We start from the raw sequence: 20,682 nt of genomic DNA on the forward strand, positions 1-20,682 counted from the left end.
GAAAAGATCAAGTTATGCAAGGAAAAGTTTTTTAGGGACGTGGGGCAGGATGAGGGAGAAGGGATGGGAAAGGGGGTTTGAGGGTATGGTTGTTGGAGGAGTACGTCTGCTGGACTTGGGTGCAGGTGCATGCTGATATGAGGTGGATGGCTGTTGGGTGTCTGAGTGCCTGTGTTTGTGTCCTTTAGGAGGGGGGCAGACAGGGTGGGAGAGGACACAATGGAACATGTGGATGGATGTTGTGGAGGTGTCTGCAAGTGAGGTGTGTGTGCTGCTTGGTGTGGTGATGCTGGTTGTGGATGTTGAAGCAGTGCATGCAGGTGTGAGTGTGGGTGTGACTGTGAGGGAGGTGGAGGAGGAGGAGGAGGAAGAGGAGGGGGAGACAGTGGAGGCAGTGGATGTGGTTGTGTCTGCAACTGTCTGGTGTTTGCGTGAGCGCTTGTGGGCTGACGTGTGGTGCCTGAGTTTGACTGTGCCACTCTTGTGTGTTGTCTTGTGTGCATGCTCATTAGTATGTGTGCATGGGATGAGTTGGGGCTGAGGATATTGGGACTGGGAAGTGGTAGTTGGAGGGGTGACAGTAGGTACAGGGACAATGGCTGCCATCAAAGAGGAGGCCAGAGCCTGAATCAATCTCTGTTGGGCTGTCAATTCACCATGGATGCCCACCATTGATGCATCTGGGATGCCAGCCCCTGGATGGTATTCACAATGGTTGGCTGCCCTACAGAGGTGGATTGAAGGAGGTCAATAGACTTCTCACTCAGGGCAGCGGGGCTCACTGGGGCAGGGCCTGCGGTGCCCGGGGCGAAGGAGATGCCCACTCTCCTGGGTGAGCGGGCATGGGAAACTCGCTGAGGAGCTGCTAGGAGGGTGGTACTGGTACGGGGGTGATGGCTGTACCTGCAGCTGGGGTGGTCACAGAGGTGTCCACCACCACCAGGGAGCTTCCATCGGAGGAGGTATCTGAGTCTGTGTTGTAACCTCCTATCTTCGCTGTGGTTCTCCCCTCGCCCTCCGTCCCACTTGTTACCTCGGCACCATTGGACTTTGCTTCCTGGGTCTGTGGGATGTAGCTCCTTCTGTCGCTGGTGCCCCTGCTCCTCCGCCAGATGATGCTAATGCACACATGGACAGGATGACAGAAGGAAAAAAGGGAGAAGAGAGAGAAAGGGAACACTGGGTCATTTACAGCACCAATACCACAGTTGGCATACACAGCACAATCACACACAGGGGTCAGATTTGAGCACTATGCATTGTACTGCCATTGATTTAGGTAGACGACACAGCAAGATGAGGGCCAAACACCACCAACTGCACCCCTCCTGGGACCCACAAAGCCCTGACTGACATGGAATGCAAACAAGTTAGGTTGCCTGCAGTTGCCATACACCCATTACCCTTGAGCTGGATAACCCTGCAATGTCTGGCCTGGCATTAAGGGGCACCCACTAACTCACACGCAGCACCCGGATCCCATGCCGCCTACCTATTATTGTAGTAAGGCCCACTGTACTCACCCCCTTCTAGTTGATGTGATGCGCTCAAGCGCCCATCCAGCTCTGGGTAGGCCACCGCCAGTATGCCTGCCATCGGGGGGTCAGGGTCCAACAGGCACCCCTTCCTCATTTGGAGGCAATCCCCAGTTGGGCCTCCACGGTCTTCCGTGCCCAGCCTCTCAGGTCCTCCCACTATTTCCTGCAAAGGGTGCTCCGCCTGCTGTAGACCCCAGGGTCCACACGTCCTTGGCATTGGCATGCCACAATCCCTTCTTTTATGGACACTGACCTGCAGAGGGAATGCAGACAGCAGGACACCATTACACATACAATCCAGCCTGTCACACATATGGCCCGCCAATCCTGTTTCCATCACCTTGGCACACACATCATCTGGCGCCCACCATGTTCACTACCACTAGACATCACCCGCGATGACCCGATGCTTGCACACACATCCCCATGCATTCTTCCCACATGCATCGTGCCCATTGTGAACTCACCCGCTTGTCTGGAGGCCCATACAGCAGTCCATACGGGGGTAGGACTCCTCTGAAGTGAAGGCGGGGGACCTTTCCCTGGTCAGACGGGCCATGATGGGTTCAAGACACAGGTCACAGCAGGACACGCAGTGTAGGTGTCGTCCTGTAGAAAGTCAGGAAACAAGTGAGGATTTGGATAGAAAAAAAGGCAGTCACATCTGCAGCAGTGTATACTGTCACCGCCTGCGCTGATCTCCATTGGCCACTGTACTCCATAGAGCCCCATATTAGCCAATGAGGAATTGAACAGCGGTGCAAGACCGCCTTCCACCACAACGCCTAACGACAGCCGAGTTTTTTCACTTCCACCTGTCCCAAGATACAGGACAGGTGCTCGCCATTTCATGGTGGTGAACAATGATCAGATCAACCATAACTGTGTCATTGCCTAAAATAGCACTTACATTGCCATTCCCACTGACCCATCACATTCATGCTCTATGTACACTGAGGTGGTGGTTCCATTGTTCAAATTGTGACAGCCTACTCACTCTTGTGTCCCTTAGATATCCACCACTGCAGATGAATAGGAGGAGGAGACAAACATCCGTTTACAGACCCCATGTCGACTTGGCTATGCTGGAAGACAGGCACATTAGACTCACCTTTAGACTGGACAGGGCCACAATCACAGAGCTGTCTGCCCAATTGGAACCTGACCTGATATCAGCCATCCGTCATCCCACTGGGATTCCCCTTCTTGTTCAATTGCTATCAGTGCTCCATTTCCTGGCAACTGGTTCTTTCCAAGTGACAGTGGGCTTGGCAGCAGGAATGTCACAGACAATGTTCTCAGTCATGCTGGCAAGGGTTCTGTCTGCCCTGGTGAAGCACTAGAACAGCTACATTGTTTTCCCCCAGATGGATGATTCGGCCACTAAGGCAGGATTCTATGCAATGGGCCCTATCCCCAATATTATTGGGGTGAATGACTGTACTCATATTGCGTTCATTCCCCCACCTACCAGAATAAACAGATGTTCAGGAATAGGAAGAGTTTCCACTCACTGAATGTGCAAATGGTGTGCCTGGCTGTCCAGTACATCTCCCACGCCACTGCCAAGTACCCTGGGTCGGTGCATGATGCCTTTGTCCTGAGGAATAGCAGCATCCCAAATGTGATGGCCCAACTACAGAGGCACAGGGTGTGGCTAATAGGTGAGCTAGAGTCCCCACCCAATGTATGTCAGTGTATGCCTTGAGGTGGTATCTCCATAGGATTGCGTAAGGCTAAAGTTTGTCCCTCAATATTTGTTTGTGACTCTGGCTACCCAAACCTTTCATGGCTCCTGACCCCTGTGAGGAATGCCAGGACAGGGGCTGAGAACTGTTATAATGAGGCACATGGGCGAACCAGAAGAATAATTGAAAGGACCTTCGGCCTCCTGAATGCCAGGTTCAGGTGCCTCCATCTGACAGGTGGATCCCTGTGCTACTCACCCGGGAAGTTCTGCCAGATAGTAGTGGCATTCTGCATGTTCCACAACCTGGCCCTCAGGCGGCATGTGCCTTTTCAGCTGGAGGAGACTGGAGATACCCCTGTGGCAGCAGTGGACCCTGAAGACAGTGAGGATGAGGAGGCAGTGGATGAGAATGTGGACAATAGAACATCAGTTACACGTCAATACTTCCAGTGACACACAGGTGAGACAGTGGAACTGATCATTGTTCTGAATATTGATTTCATCTGTGTGGCTGTGGCATGATGGCATTCCCTTCCTTTGCATCTAAATGTACTGTCACCTATGGCTTGTCATTTTACAGATGTTGGTGATATGACAACAGTGTCCTAATGTGATTACTACAGACAGTTACAGGTCATTAATTGTAGGCTATCACAGTGCCCATATCATTTGCACCAGATGTGACTGTTCCCTAAATGCACATTTTCAACACATAAAATACTATTAGTCAAGTTGTGTTCAAGGGTGTTTATTGTGGGGCTATAAAACTGAGGGTAAAGTGCATTGGAATGGGGAGATGGTAGAGGAAAGACCAGGGTATTGTTCCAGTCTGTTTGTAGCACAGGTGCAGTCTCCAAGGGGCCATAGGAAGGGGAGCAAAGGCAGTTCAAATTGGACAAGGTGACAAGGTGGGAGACAAGGAGGACAATCAGGAGAGTCTAATTTTCTGGCTGTAGTCTTGGTCTTGGCAAGTGTCTCTGGCTTCGGTCTGGGTCGCAGGGAACGTTTGCGGGGTGGTTCACCTTCTGCAAGGGGAGGGATGCTAATAGCCTGTGGGTCCTGTGGTGGGGCCACCTGCCCACTAGCTGCAGTAGAGGTGGTGAGCTGGTCACTAGACTGGGTAGGGGCCCGCTGGTGTGCTGTCGATTCCCTCATGATGTTGGCCATGTCTGCCAGCACCCCTGCTATGGAGATCATGGTGGTGTGGAGAGCCTGCAAGTCCTCCCTGATCTCCTGATGGTGTTCCTCCTGCAGCCACTTGTTCTCCTGCATGTTGTCAAGGATCTGGCCCATCGTGTCCTGGGATTGTTGGTAGGCACCCAGGATCTTGGTGAGTGCTTCCTGGAGAGTTGGTTCCCTGGGCCTGTCCTCTCCTGGCACACAGCAGTCCTCCCAGTGTCCCTGTTGCCCTGTCCCTCTGTTTCCTGAATGGTGTGCCCACTGACCCCAGGGCCCAGATTGTCTTGGGTGTGAGGTGTGGACTGGGGTCCTTGTACAGGTGGGCACACTGCTGATTGACGTGTCCTGGGGACAGAGGTGTGGGGATGCTGGGGGGTGCTGTGGTGTTGGTAACTGATGGGGGAGGCTCTGTGGTGGACTGTGAGTGAGATGGGGTTACCGACTGTCCAGTTGTCCCTGATGGGCCAGGTTGTTGATCCAGATCCTGAAGTCCAGAGTTACTGTCCTCACTGGGGGCATCTTCTGTTGGGAGACTGGTTTGTCGTGTCACCTCTTCCCCGCTGACATTGGCTGGGGCACCTGCGAGGATGTAAGTGATGTATTAAAGCTTCATGCCTGTGACATTGTACACCCCTAGCTTCCCCTCTATCGTTGCTGTTTCCCTGCCTCCTTGGTTTGTGTATGTTGGTGTATTGTGGGATTGTTAGTTCCCCTATGTTGTGCATGCTTTAGTGATGGGTATCCATGCAGGGCTGGGAGGACTGTCCATGCATTGGTATTGCATGCAGGGCTGGGCATTGTGGTTAGTCATATGTGTAGGTGCAGTGTGTGGGACGGAGTGGAATGATGGGAGTGAGGGTGAGGGGGTATGATGGTATGTACATTTGGAGGGGTGATAAGTAGTAAATATTGGCTCACCACTCTCCAGTCCTCCGGCAACTCCAGTGAGTCCCTCAGGATACAGTTTTGCCAAGACTTGCCCCTCTCATGCTGTGAGCTATGGGGGAGAAGGTTGGGGTCGACCACCAGTCCTCTGTATGACGAGCTGGTGCCTTGCTGCTATGAAACGTACCTTCCCCCATAGGTCATTCCACCTATTCCTGATGCTGTCCCATGTTCTTGGATGCTGTCCAACGGCATTCACCCTGTCCACGATTCTCCACAATAGCTCCATCTTCCTGGCAATGGAGATCTGCTATAACTGTGCTCCAAACAGCTGTGGCTCTACCCTGACTATATCCTCCCCCATAACCCTCAACTCCTCATTTGTGAAACGGGGGTGCCTTTGTGGGGACATGGGTGTTGTGTGGTATGTGTAAGTGTGTGGGTGTTGGGTGCTTTGGTTGGGTCTGCGTAGTGGTGTGCGTGTGGAATGTATTGGTGTATGTGGGGTGTGTGTCTAGTTGTCGCAGTGGTCTTGGTGTCAGTCTGGTGCCATTGATTTGTATTCATAAAGGATTGTGGGTAATGTGTGTTTATAGTGCTGTGGGTGGGTGTGGTGTGTGTATGAGTGTCAGGTGTGTGTTTTTGGTATTGGGCAATGTTGTGTAGTTTAATATTTGGGTGTCCATTCTAAGCGAGCTTGTGTGTACCGCCAGTGGTTTACTGCCATTGACTGTCCGCCATGGTGATTCGTGGGTCATGATATCGTGGGCGTTGTTTTGTTGGCGTAATGGTATGGGTGTTGGTACCACCACTTTAGCCCTGAGTTTTGGACTGGCGGATTTGTGTATGTGGCGGTATTCTGTCGGATTGGTGTGTGTGTCATAATATGTGAACAGATATTTTCCACTGCGGCGGTATGTTGGCGGCCGTCACCATGGTGGTAAGCGGGATTTACCGTCAATGTCACTTTAGGGCCTGAGTGTGTTGGTACAAATACTTTACACATTGCTTCTGAAGTTAAGCCTGCCTGCTTTAAGCCTGCCTGCTCATGCCAAGCTACAAAGGATGTGAGCAGGGGTTAACTAAGGGTGATTCTCCTTTACCCTAACTAGAGTGAGGGTCCTTGCTTGGACAGGGGGTAACCTGACTGCCAAGCAAAGACCCCATTTCTAACAGTGAGGTACTGCTTATGAGCCAGGAGGGTTGGGACGACAGTTACGACTTGTAGGATTGGCCCAGTCACCTACAATCATAAGTAGTGTCATCCTTAAACCAGCAGTCTTGCCTAGAGCATGAGTCAATCTACAAAATGGCGCCACCAACAATGTTGTTTAACCACTAATTTACAGATAATCTGATTAGCACTGTCTCACACACAACAGGTACCCTAAGTACCATTATATGGAGACGTCCGTGGGCTTAGGAAAGATCCTCCACAGCTGAACAGGGAGCACCTAATTAGGCTGAAGGTTGTTCGAGCTCGAAGTATTAAAAGGTCTTTTCTCCCCACTTGGTGTTCCATCTCTTTTACCCACTACACAATATGACTAATGCCATAGACATTCCTGAGAATGCTAAATAACCATTAACATTACACGTAGTAGCGCATGGCTTAGCAGACGAGGGCAGTGATGTCACATTTATAGTAGAAGCTAGTGAAGCTTACCAAACAGAAACACTTTACTCTTGGATCTCCTTTCCTGAGGAACACCAAAGATCATTCACATTCCACACATACAGAATTGCAAACATACCTCAATGGTACCAAGCATACCAGTTTCTTGAAATTCTGATTACATATCAAGGCAATCAAAAATGGTTTAATGCTGCCCTACCACACGTAATATAACCTGTGAGATTAGGTAACGAAGGACCAACATGGCCTTTGCTTGCCATCTATACACCTCACCCGGGTGTACAAAACATGCAGGCAGCAGATCTGCGCAATCTATACCTTGAGCTAGTAACACTATATAGATGACTTGTTCAGTTCGTAATGCGAACTCTGAACACTACACCAGTGCATCCAGCACCATCAATACCTGCTGGATACCAATTGGCTACTACTGGGATTAATCCACAAACAGTACATTCTATCATGGGTAAAGTACCCACAGAACGAAAGAAAATCCTGTTCTGGATAGCCCAGAAAACAAATCAGCTGGAAGCTGTGTTTCCCCAGGAAAAACATAGAATTCTCAAAATGTGCTTGCCCTTCGGGATGGTTCCCTCAGTGGATGAATGTGCCGTATGGGGTACAGTCTTCACTGCAATTTATACTACCACACATGGTACCCCGACTCTTGCCAATTTACTGGAAATGTTAAAACAACTTCAGAATGAGCACTGGGCTGCACCAGTACTAGACCTGGGAATGAAATTAATGCATAACTTTGACGCAGTCTCCTCAATAATACTCAGTAACATAAAAGGGGAAGCAGTAGCACTGGCTATATGCCAGCGGCTCTGAGAGATTTCACACCTGGAACGGGAGAAATAGCTTCTAAAGATAATTTCCGACACCTATACCAGTATAGGACGGGATAGTTTGGGAGCCAAGCCAAAAAATTCCGAAATACAAAGTACCTCCCCTAAGGAAGGTACTAAACAAGCACAGGAGGGTTCTAAAAAGTGCTGGGATAAACAAAAACAAACTAAAGATAGAGGAAGTCAGAGAGCAGATTCTCCACACCCAGAGAACTTCGACAGGAGATATAGGGGGTATGACATCCCCTCTGGGCCGGCGGGCGCAAACCAAGTTTACACCCGCCGGGCCCAGCGTGGATGAGGCCGCAAAATAGGAGCTGCCTCCTAATGGAGCCGGCGGTGTTGCGGCCGTGCGACGGGTGCAGTAGCACCCATCGCGCTTTTCACTGTCTGCTATGCAGACAGTGAAAAGCTGGCCGGGGCCCTGTTAGGGGGCCCCTGCACTGCCCATGCCAGCGGCATGGGCAGTGCAGGGGCCCCCAGGGGCCCCAGGACACCCCTTACCGCCAGCCTCTTCCTGGCGGTGCAAACCGCCAGAAACAGGCTGGCGGTAGGGGGGTCATAATCCCCAGGGCAGCGCTGCTTGCAGCGCTGCCCTTGCGGATTATCACCGCCGGGGCTAAAATGGTGGGAAACTGCGGGCCCCGGCGGTGCGACAGCGGTGCTACTGCCGTGGTCGTAATACGGGTCTCCGTACCGCCAGCCTGTTGGAGGTACGGACGCCACATTACCCCTGGCAGTCTCTGACCGCCAGGGTCGTAATGACCCCCATAATCTCAGCAATAGGGAAAATATAAAAGCTCCTGACAGGTATACTGATTCATGTCCCTCTCGTTCCTTTCAGGACGCACCAGATAGACGTATCGAGAGAGTGGTGCGGTCAGAGCGACGTCCTGACTATATGAAACAGAAGAAAGACTTACGACAGTTTGCAGACAAAAAAGAAGATAAGTCCCCACAACAAAAGCCACAGTTTAAAAAGAAAAAGGTGGCAGCACTGTCAATTAAAAATGGAAGTACACTTGAGAACATTGCTGAAGAACAAGACGTGGGCAGTCACACTGCTAAACAGCATGGCAGAGGTCACGATATGTCACCATAGTCTGAAAGATCATCTGGATGTGGCAGCAACTAACGACTTTAGTCGAGACTGCGGACGGAAGCGTTTTCCTACCCGACAGGGTTTATGATTTAAATATCCAAATTGAGGGAGACTTAGATCACACCATTAGTGTGAAATTGTGGGATGAACTTAGTTGTGATATCCTGCTGGCCGAGAGGGACTGGCCACCCGAGCACGTCCGCAAGCTTCCACATGGGGAAGATGTCATTTTGCCTTCTTTCTCTGATCTTGTTCCAGAAGCGGTAAAACAAGCCTACGCTGTCAACTGGGCTTTAGCACAGGCACCTGCACTCTACTGCAACCATGTAGGGTCGGACAAGGAGTCTCCTTGTCAAGTAATACCTATTAGCTCTACACACCAGCTTCAGCCACAATATCCTGATAAACACAAAGCTAAAGCTCCAGTGAGGGAGATCCTCACTCAGCTCGAGTACCATGGAGTAATTGAGCCCTGTGTCTCTGCAATGAATAAGCCATTTTCCCCGTTGCAAAACCAGACCATTCATACAGAATAGTCCTAGATTACAGACACTTAAATAGTCATACTCGCACATACACAATACAAAATTCACACAGCGCAGCACTAATTAACAACATAGGCCCTCATTACAACTTTGGCGGGCGGCGGAGGCCGCCCGCCAAAGTTGCGCGTCGTGAATACCGCACCGCGGTCAGAAGACCGCAGCGGGTATTCAGAGTTTTCCCCTGGGCTGGCGGGCGACCGCCAAAAGGCCGCCCGCCAGCCCAGGGGAAAACTACCTTCCCACGAGGACGCCGGCTCGTAATCGAGCCGGCGGAGTGGGAAGGTGCGACGGGTGCAGTGGCACCCGTCGCGTATTTCACTGTCTGCAATGCAGACAGTGAAATACAAAGTGGGGCCCTCTTACGGGGGCCCCTGCAGTGCCCATGCCATTGGCATGGGCACTGCAGGGGCCCCCAGGGGCCCCACGACAAGCCATACCGCCATCCTGTTCCTGGCGGCCGAACCGCCAGGAACAGGATGGCGGTATGGCTTGTAAGAATCCCCTCGGCGGCGCAGCAAGCTGCGCCGCCTTGGAGGATTCAAACGGGCCACGGGAAACTGGCGGGAGACCGCCAGTTTTCTTGTTCTGACCGCGGCGTTACCCGGTGCTCCCGCGTGCCGCGGCCCTGGCGGTTCTATACCGCCAGGGTCGTAATGAGGGCCATAGTGCCTAAAAAACACAAAACAACCTTGTATATCTCCAATAGTATTTTCTGCCAGAACTTAGCACACAAAAGTTGGGACCTGAGTGCATTCTCATTTGGCTCATAAAAACGTTTCTGCCATTTGCTCCAAGGCTACAAGAACAGCCCAGGGCTATTCTCAGCCCGCGTAACATCAATATTACATAATATTAACCTGACTGCCAAGCAAAGACCCCATTTCTAACAGTGAAGTACTACTTGTGAGCCAGGAGGGTTGGGACGACAGTTGTGACTTGTTGTAGGATTGGCCTAGTCACCTACAGAAGTATTGTAATTCTTAAACCAGTAGTCGTGCCTGGAGCAAGAGTCATCCTATGACTGAACAGTGTATAGAGAGTCACAACAAAGACAGCTGTACAATGCCAAATTATGTATTTTGATTGGATCGAAGCCATTGGAAATCAGCAAATGAAAAAAGTACCATAATTCGAGAAAAGCCACATCACTACACCTTAAGTACAAACGAGCGTTAGTATAGAAGATCACATTGAACTAATAAAATTATGGAGTGCAAGCCTAGCTCTCTCCAGAACTGTATTAAACCTTCCAGACAAGGTAGCTTTAGAATCATTCACTTTCAAGTGTAGTTCATAGAATAGGTGAAAACTGTACTCATCTCTGCTGCTTGAATTAGAGACCGCCGAAAATATCCTTCATCTTTCCCTGCGGCTGCCTTACATGTTAAAAAGCTTTTGAGTCTAACTTTTATAAAGTGTTTTCCATTATATTTTTGATTGTGTTGCAGAATATTAGCCATTTTCCAGCTAAGCTAAATTTAGGAATAGTCTGTGGTTTTATAAAATTAGGGACTAATTTAGGGGACCCTAGCACCGCTACAGTATCATTTTTTTACACTAAGGTTGCGCTAAAGTGGCTTTTTACATGCTCTATATTTACAAAGTGGCACAATGCATGCATTCCTCCACTTTGTAAACACTTGAGTCACATTATGCCTTCTTCAGGCATAATGTAAGCAAGGGGGGTGTTCCGCCGTTAGGGTGGGGGCTGATAAATGGTGGAAGGCTTGCGCCATTATTTTGGCACTTTTAATGCCTGCTCAGAGCAGGCGTTAAAAGGGGGCATGCCGTTGAATACAATGGGCCCCTATGTACTCTGCAGGAGTAGTGCAAAAATGTTGGCTCTACTTCTGCAGAGTACATTGATAGTGTCAGGAATTCTGATGCTATTGCCTCCTACCCTGTGTCATGGTGCTCCGTATTTTGAATACAGCACACACATGGTGGTAGGGGGTCGTTAAGGGCACAAGAAAAGTGATGCTGCACTCGGTGCAGCACCACTTTTGTTAAATCAGCCCCATAGTTTTTGTGCTTTTCATTGAACATATTTCCCTTTGCTAGTCTAAGGGGGTCATTCTGACCCCCGCGGGCGGCGGTCGCCGCCCGCCTGGAGGGAGCCGCCATATGGCCGCTCCACGGTCGAAAGACCGTGGAGGCCATTCTGGCTTTCCCGCTGGGCTGGCGGGCGACCGCCAGAAGGCCGCCCGCCAGCCCAGAGGGAAACCCCTCCCCACGAGGAAGCCGGCTCCGAATGGAGCCGGCGGAGTGGGTATGTGCGACGGGTGCTGTGGCACCCGTCGCGTATTTCAGTGTCTGCAAAGCAGACACTGAAATACAAAGTGGGCCCTCTTACGGGGGCCCCACAAGGCCCCATACCGCCATCCTGTTCCTGGCTGGCGACCCGCCAGGAACAGGATGGCGGTATGGGGTGTCAGAATCCCCATGGCGGCGCAGCAAGCTGCGCCGCCATGGAGGATTCTGCAGGACAGCGGAAAACCGGCGGGAGACCGCCGGTTTTCCTGTTCTGACCGCGGCTGAACCGCCACGGTCAGAATGTCCTGAGGAGCACCGCCAGCCTGTTGGCGGTGCTCCCGCATCCCCGGCCCCGGCGGTCCTTGACCGCCGGGGTCGGAATGACCCCCTAAATGTACTTTATGTTGGTAGCAGGTAATCTGTATTGGCAGTGTTTTCCATGCAGAAATATGCTTAGTATATAACAACTGAAGAAAACCCAAATATTAGCATTATTTGATTACATGAATGCCACTGTATGTGTGTTAAAAACTGTGCACGGCTCATGATTAAAAATGCAATTTAAGATTTAAGGTGTTACAAAGAGCACTGCAAAATGCACAACATACACTAGAAATAGCAAGACAAAGAATGTGGGCTTGGTCTTTTAGCTAAAAAACAAGTTAATTATTTTGGATAATCACTATAGTAGAACTTTAATTCACCATGGTAGGTATATATTTTCTGTGACCTAACCATGTACAATTTCTTTTTCTGCATGATAAGCATGTTTGAACAATTGTATGGATTTTCTAAAATATTTTCATTGATTAACTTTGCTCATATAGGTAATATAGCTAGACACTATGCCCTATAGCCAATAAATGTTTTAGTCAGTTCACATCAATCATCTACACTTTATATTAGTAGTGCACTTTCACGCAGATTTAAAAAAGTACTGAAAAAAGACAAATGAAATGCCCAAACAGTAATTCTTTCCAGGAGTCCCATCACCCATTTGCGCACTAAACTATTGGTATTAAACATTACATCTATCAGATAAGAGTACCCTGTCCTTCTAAAAACTCTGCTTCTATCTATAACAATGGAACGTTGAAAACTAATTTGGGTTTTAAAATGTATGAGGTATCATGGAACAAATGATTCTAGGTAGTCTGAGGAAACAGATGTAAGTTGATGTAGAATGCACCGGGGCAACTCTCGCCATATTTATAGCCTTTTAAAGCTATTTTATGCCATTGTAAGAAATTGTGTTGCTTGTTGAAGGGGGGTGAAATCCTACTCAAGCAGAAAACACAATCTTTTTCAAGCTGAAGTCACAAGCAAACCCTAAATTAACCCGTGCTCATCCCTCTAGTAGCTTGACATGGAGTAATCAGGCTTAACTTAGAGGCAATGTGTAAAGTATTTTTGCAAAACTTCAAACAGTAATAGAATGAAACCACACCACAAAATAGATTCCACACCAGGTTAGAAAAATAGTGTAGAGTTTAAAAAATAAAACAAGACTCAAATGACAAAATGACAATCAGTAGAAACAGAGATATGCACATTTAAAGACTTAGGTTAAAATAGCAGGCTTAGATGTACATGCGGAGGCCTCACTCTGGGAGAATATTCACAGCAGAGGCAATGAGTGCTTAGGGTTGTGCGGCTCAACAGTGAAGATGCAACGGTTCTGCTGGATTCATAGATGGCCTGGCAGGCACCTTCAGGCCCACTGCCAGAGTGGGGTGGCACCACTTGGCAGGGTAGATCTAACAGATGGCAGAGTCCAGGTGCTGGGTTTAAGGTTGTTGGAGCCGTCTATCAGTGAGGCTCTAGTCAGATGGTCAGCCAAATAGCCAGTGGAGTCACTTTGGAGTGGAGTGAACACAGAAGGGCTGCAGTCCTTTGGAACAGCAGTCCAGCACAGTGGCAGTCCTTTCAGCAGCACAGCTCTCCTTCCTGCCAGTGTCCACAGGTCCAGAAGTGTACTGAAGAGTTGGTGTCCCGGGCCCAATATTTATACTTACGTCTTCCTTCGAAGTAGGAGATTTATTTTGCCAGGTCGACATGGCAGTTTGAACCTGCACACACAGGCTGCAATGGCAGGCCTGAGACATGTTTGACCCACTATTTAAGTGGGTAGCTCAAAAAGTTCTGAAGACCCACTAGTAGCATTTGATTTGCAGGCCATGTGTACACGTAGTACCACTTTATTAGGAAATTATAGTTAAGCAAATATGACCATTGAGGATAAGCTAACGTTACCATGTTTTAACGATTTAGTACATGCACTTGAGCATTGGTTAGCATTGGTAAAATGTCTTAAGGCCACTAAAAATGAGATCAGCCAAACTAGGAGGGGTAAAGGAAAAACTTTGGGGGAAGACCACACTAAGGCTCACAGGTCTAATCAATCAATCAGGATTTATAAAGCACTGCTAATCACCCAATAGGGTATCAATGTGCTTGCAGGTCCCAGAGGCTTATTCAAACAGCCAGGTCTTGAGGGCCATTCGGTATTCTGGAAGAGAGGTGATGGTCTGGATGTGCGTGGGGAGGGTTCCAGGTTTTTGCTGCAATGTGAGAGAAAGAGTATCCTCAGCTTCTGCTTCAGAAGATGCCGGGAGTATGGGCAAGTGAAAGGGAGGCAGAGTATAGTCTTCTCGAAGATTGGTGTAAGTTCAGGCGGTGGTTAATGTACGTGGTCCTTGGTTGTGTAGATCCTTGTGTGTGTTGGTCAGCTGCTTGAATTGGTATCTCTTCTGTACGGGAAGTCAGTGGAGTTGCCTGAGGTTGGGTGTGATGTTGGTTAATCAGGGAAGGTCAAGGATGAGCCTGGCTGTGGCGTCTGTATGGTCTGAGGTCTCTGTAGGAGGTGTGCTGCGATTACTATATATAGGGTGTTGCTATAGTCCAGTCAGCTGGTGATGAGGGTCTGTGTCACGGTGCGTCTCATGTGGGGGTGTAGCCATTTGAAGAACTTACATAGCATGCACAAAGTGAGGAAACAGGAAGAGAAGATGACTGTGATCTGTGATTTCATGGTGAGCTTGCTGTCAATGATGATTCCAAGGTTTCTGGCATGGTCAGAGGGAGTGGGTGTGGGTCCTAGGTCTGATGCCCACCAGGAGTTGTTCCATGTGTTGCTGCTTTTGCCAAAGATCAGTACTTCTGTCTTGTCTGTGTTCAGCTGCAGGCAGTTGTTCTTCGTCCAGTCAGTGACACTTGTCATGCATCTGTGGAAGTTGGTTCTGGTGGTGGAGGGGTCGTCGGTGAGTGAGAGGATGAGTTGGGTGTCGCCTGCCTAGGAAATTATGTTGAGACCGTGGGATCTAACAACGTTGGCCAGCAGGGTCATATTTGCATTGAAGTGCATGGTGCTGAGGGATGAGCCCTGGGGGATACCACAAGTGATCTCCATGGGTTCAGAGGTGAAAGGTGGAAGGTGGATCCTCTGGGTTCTTCCGGTGAGGAAGAAGGTGATCAATCTGAGTGCGTACCCTTGGATGCCGATGAGGTGGAGTCTTTTGATCAGCATGTGGTGGGATACTGTGTCGAAGGCTGCCAAGAAGTCAAGGAGGATAAAAGCTGTTGTTTCTCCCCTGTCGAGGAGGCTTTGAATGTTTTCAGTGGCTGCAATCAGGGCGGTTTTGGTGCTGTGATTGCTGCAGAAGCTGGATTGGGAGGCATTGAGTAGCTGGTTCTACTCAAGGTATGCTGCTTGTTGATGATCTTTTACAGTACCTTCGCTGGGTATGTGAGCAGGGAGATTGGCCAGTAGTTTTTGGGTTCGCTGGGGTTGTTGGAGCGTGTTTTTTTAGTAGTGGTCTGACTTAGGCATGCTTCCAGGTATCAGGACATTTTACGGTGGTGATAGAGGTGTTGAGCAGGGTGGTGAGTTTCTGGCAATCCTTTGGTTTCCAAGGTTGTTGCGGGCCTTGGTCTGTGGGAGCTCCCGAGTGGATGGATTTCATGGTGGAGGGGATGTCCTAGGTGGAGAGGATTTTCCAGATGGTCGGTGTGTGGTTCGTGCGGGTTACGGTGGTAGCATATCTGTTGAGGAAGTCCATAGGTGTGGGTTAGGGTTCAAAGTTTATGTATGTGGTTGCGATCTTGTTGTGGAAGAAGTGGGTGAGGTTATAACACAGCTTCTGTGAGGGTGTGATGCAGTTTTTGCTGGCAGCAGGGTTGGAGAATTCCTTAACAATGTTGAAAAGTGCCTTGGTGTTGTTGGCGCTGGTTTCAATGCAAGCAGCAAGGGCTGTCTTTTTTGTTGCCCTCAGCAGGTTGTGATATTGTTTAAGGGAGGTCTTGAAAGCTGCTCTGTCAGAGGCATTCTTGTTGGTGCGCCATCTCCTCTCCAGCTGTTTGCTCTTTTGTTTCCTGTTCTGAGTTATTGGGTGTACCAGCTGGCCTTTTTGGAGAATTTTCTCTGGTTGTTGCTCTTGATGGGGATGATGCTGTTGGCTCGATTGGTGATCCAAGCTTTGAAGATTTTTACTTCCTGTTCAACATTGGTGGAGGTGACGGTGTTGGAGGTGCTGAGTGCGTCTGCCCAGCTGGTCTCTGAGATGTCACCTACGGTGGTGGGGTGTAGATCATCTTGGGGGTGAAGGTGCGTGGGGGCTGGAGATGCTGAAGTGGACGATGGAGTGATAGGTCCATGCGAGTTCTGTCACATGGCTATATTTGATGCTGTTGCTGGAGGTGAAAATGGGATCCAGTGTGTTTCTTGTGGTGTGTGTAGGGTCATAGGCAATCTGGGTCAATCTGAGGTTGCTCATGCTGTTGAGGAGGTGTGCAGTGTTGTAGTTGTTGGGGTCATCCATAGAGACATTTTTATGCCGCCGAGGAAGATGTAGTCCTTGGAGTCTAAGGCTAGGGGCACAATGAAGTCTGTGATGTTGTTGCAGAAGCTGTTTTGTCGGTATGCGAGGGTGCCTCTGATGATTGTTTTGTCATCTGTGTGGAGCTTGAAGTTGAGGTGTGGTGGTGTTGTTGGTGGTGGTGGTGCACTGCATGGTCTTTTTGTGGATGATGGTGGTGCGGTCCTGGTGAGTGATTTTATATCCAACTGGGATCGCTGTGGCAATGTCTGTGGTGGATGTGGGTTTCAGCCAGGTCTGCGAAGGTGGCAATAAGATCGCATAATTCAGTGGAATGCTTACATAGTGAGCATGTGTTGAGAAGGGCGCATGCAAGTTGGTGTTTTTGTTCAGGAGGTGTCTGTGGTGTGTGCGGGGTGGGGCTGGTCGATGAGCTGGTGTGTGTGCTGTGGCAGGTGAAGTGGCAGTGGGTGCAGGTAAACGGTAGAGCATGGGTCGGCATGATGGCAGTGTTTGTTGCAACATCCAGGATTGAGGGTGTAGAGCTCAGAGATGGTGTATCTTTGGGGGAGTGAGGAGCCGCGGTCGTGTAACTGGGTGTGGTCCAGGTACAGACAGGTGCAGACAGGCTTGACTTTGATGTGTCAGCGGCGCACCAGCACCCCACCTGCTGAACGCGTCTGCTGCACTGTCGCACTGTGGCCTGCATTAAGTAGTTCATGGAGTGGGCAGGGCTTCTGTTGACAGAATGAAAGGTGAGTGGGAAGACCCGGTCGGGAAAACTCAGGTGGAAAACCCAGGTAGCTGTGGTGTCACTGGATCAGTCTGGAACAAGCAGGAACTTGAAGCCACAGGCAGGTGGCAAGCTATGTGTTCAGGTGCCTACTGATGTTGACGCAATGTGGCCTGCATTAATTAGGTCATGGGCTGGGCAGGGCTTCTGTTGGTGGGAAGAACGATGAGTGGGGAAATCCCGGTCGGGAAAACACCAGCGGGAAAACCCAGGCACCTGCAGTGTCACTGGATCAGTCTGGAACAACCAGGAACTGGAAACCACAGGCAAATGGCAGGCTAGGTGTCCAGGTGCCTACTAACAGCTAACTAACCTACTAACAGCTATAAATTACTATAACATATACTTTCCGTCAAATTTTTAATACAGAAGTTTGTAATTCTGCATTTTCAAAAACACTACACTGAAATACCATATATTGTGCATTTAATGCAACTTGCTCCACAACATCCTTTAAATTCAGCAACTCCTGTTCCAGCATCATAGTGTCCAGTTTTTCTTTCCTTTCATCATCAATACAGAATGCTAACTGTCTATGTTTTCATTAGAACTCTGAGAATTTTCCAGAGTACACCATGGGAGAACAGTCAGATTACTAAGCAATAGAGAGTAGGAAAGAGTGTGCCCCAGAAAGATGTCAGACCAGAGAATATTTTCACGGAGGGTGGATGTGCTAACCTTCATGTATCACAGTAGCAAAGCTATGCAAACTCACAGGGACAAGTACTTTTCCAGCCCTGCGAAATACCTATATGACACAGTTCCATGGAAAACAGGTTGCTGTGTCCCTCACCGTCAATACCTAGATCCCATATTGTGGTCTAAGGTGTGTATTGGCTGCCTGGATGCACAAGAGGAGAGTGCAAAGAGAGTTGAGGATGGGAGGGCCTAGGAAAAACAGACTGCTGAGGCCAAACCAGGTAAAGGGAAAAGGACAGAACTCAGTTTGAGGCCGTAATAATATTACACAAAGTTCCCCAGGGGTGCAACAGGCATTTGCGTCTGCTTTGCATGCTCCTGGGGCACTTTGGTACTACAAAAGGGACAGCAGACGCTTGTGCTGCCCTTTATGTAATACAGATAGTGCTGGTGCGCATGTGCTTTCATCAGACGGCGTTCCCTCGTTCTGGCCCCATGAAACTGGAGTAATCTCTTTGCCCACACCATATTATAGATGTAGGTATAAAGTCAAAGATGGTCTCAGGAGGCGCACTGGCAGTGCGCCACAAAAAGTTCACCTCCTGATTGCAACCCTCTGGAGGGGGCTAAGAGGGTTCTATTGACCCCCCAGGCATCCTTTGCAGGTGAGTACAACCACTTACTGCACCTGCCTGCAATGGGATCTTTCATCCCTCTTAAAAGTGCAGGCAGGTTGAGCTCTACCCCTGGGGCAGCGCATTCATTCTAATATGATGCACTCTCCTTATTTGCTCAGGGTGCACCTTTTCAAAGATTCACTTGGTGAAAACAAGAAAAATGCACCCTATTTGTATTACATCCCCTGGCGTGTAAACCTATGACCCCATCACTTCCTTACCTTGACACTAGCACCTTGTGGAGCTTGCTACTCACAAGTTTCCTTATCCACCACATACCCCCCTCTTATACATTGTACCATTGACAGCTCAAGTATAAAGAAAGCACAAGAGCAGCATCCAGGAACATGGCATATTATATTTGTATCTTGCTTCATTTTTTGTTCTTTTATCATGTGTGAGAGAGACAATATATCCAGATTCTAAGACGGAATAGAAACAAAAGGCTCCAGAATTATTATATAATTTGGTAACCAATGTCTTCTTTACCACTACACTGATCAATTGAAAATTATCTTTTATGTAGTCACTCAGTGTCACTACTGTTTCCAGCAAAGCTTCACCTCTCTAGATCATAACTTTGCCAGATGTCTTGAAGACCCTGATGATTTACCTTACGTCTTTTGGCAATGTTTAAATTAAATAAATACTGGAAGTAAATTACTATTTCATTAATGTATTGTTCAAGAAGAAATTCAATCCTGTGCACAAAGGTCTTGATCCCTTTGAACTCTGCAGACCAAAGCAGATGTTGATACATCAGATACATGAAACCACAAAACAGCAGATTGTTAAAATTATATTGAATCAACACCTCCAAGGATGAATAGGTTTGCCATACTTGTACCTCATGACTGGAAATGCAATATCTGAAACTCCAACTACAAGTAACAATAAATTGAAGGCTACTTCACAGTAATTACTTTTACTTAGATTGAGGTACAAATTGAGTTCCCTGGCTATATGCTTGAATATTTTACTTATTACACTTAGAACGTATATCGTATTGAGTAACATCTTTGATCAGCATACTGTGTATGTAAAATCTGCTTCCCCAGAAAGATGATCCCATGTATGAAATTTGTACGTGAAAGGGAGTTTTGTGGGAGCCATGCACAGCCTACCCTCACCCCCACATCCTGGCCCATGTTGACATCTCTTGCACCCAGTCATTCTAGCCATTCTTCTCCTTTTATTTTAAAAAAAACAAGTTCAAATACCATTCCACTCGCGCTGTCCATATACTTAAGGAAAAATACCTTGACCCCCCTGCCACCTTCCTCAACCACTCAGGGTTTACAGGCTCACATCTCAAACCAAAATCTTTAAAAAATACATGGCCCCTTGCTTCCTTTCCCAGTACCATTTGTGCCGCCCTCTATCCCAATTTGACTGCCACGATTTTTGCTGTCAATTTGAGAGCACTGAGCTGATGCTGTGCTGAAAGTTGCCTTGACTGAGATGTGGTCAGCAAGGAGAATAATTCCTTGTCAGATGAGTCTGTGTAGAACTAGGCCCAGGTGGAATTTTGAATTCTGCTTGCGAAACTGGAGACATTTAGGCCCTCATTATGACATAGGCGGTAAATGCCGTCTACTGCCACGGTTGCCAAAAGACCGTCACTGTCGCAGAAGGCTGGCGGAATTCCGGCTACGGTCATGGCGGCGATAAGGTGGCACTGCTGCCAGCAGCAGCGCCACACCAGTAGACTGCCACAGACCGTATTATGACCCATGATACGGTCTGGTGGTGTTCTGCTGGTGGATGCTGCTGCTGACAGCAGCACCGCTTCCCGTCTCCTGCTGGAGGACCCCCTGCAAGCAGGTAAGTCGGGTGCTCCGACAGGGGAGGGGGGGTTGTGTGTGTGTGTATGGGGGTGTGTGTTTGTGGCTGTGTGCATGCATGCGGGTGTGGGGTGTGTGTAATGCGTGTGCGCATGAATGAATGTGAGTGTGCATGTATGTTGTGATGTGTGAATGCATGTGTGCTTGTATGTCAGTGTGTGTGCATGGATGTATGCATGCGTGGATGAATGTAGGTATGCGTGTGTGTATGCGTGTGTATGTCTGTGCCTTTAGGT

This window comes from Pleurodeles waltl, chromosome 5, assembly GCF_031143425.1.
Source record: "Pleurodeles waltl isolate 20211129_DDA chromosome 5, aPleWal1.hap1.20221129, whole genome shotgun sequence".
Lineage (NCBI taxonomy): Eukaryota > Metazoa > Chordata > Amphibia > Caudata > Salamandridae > Pleurodeles > Pleurodeles waltl.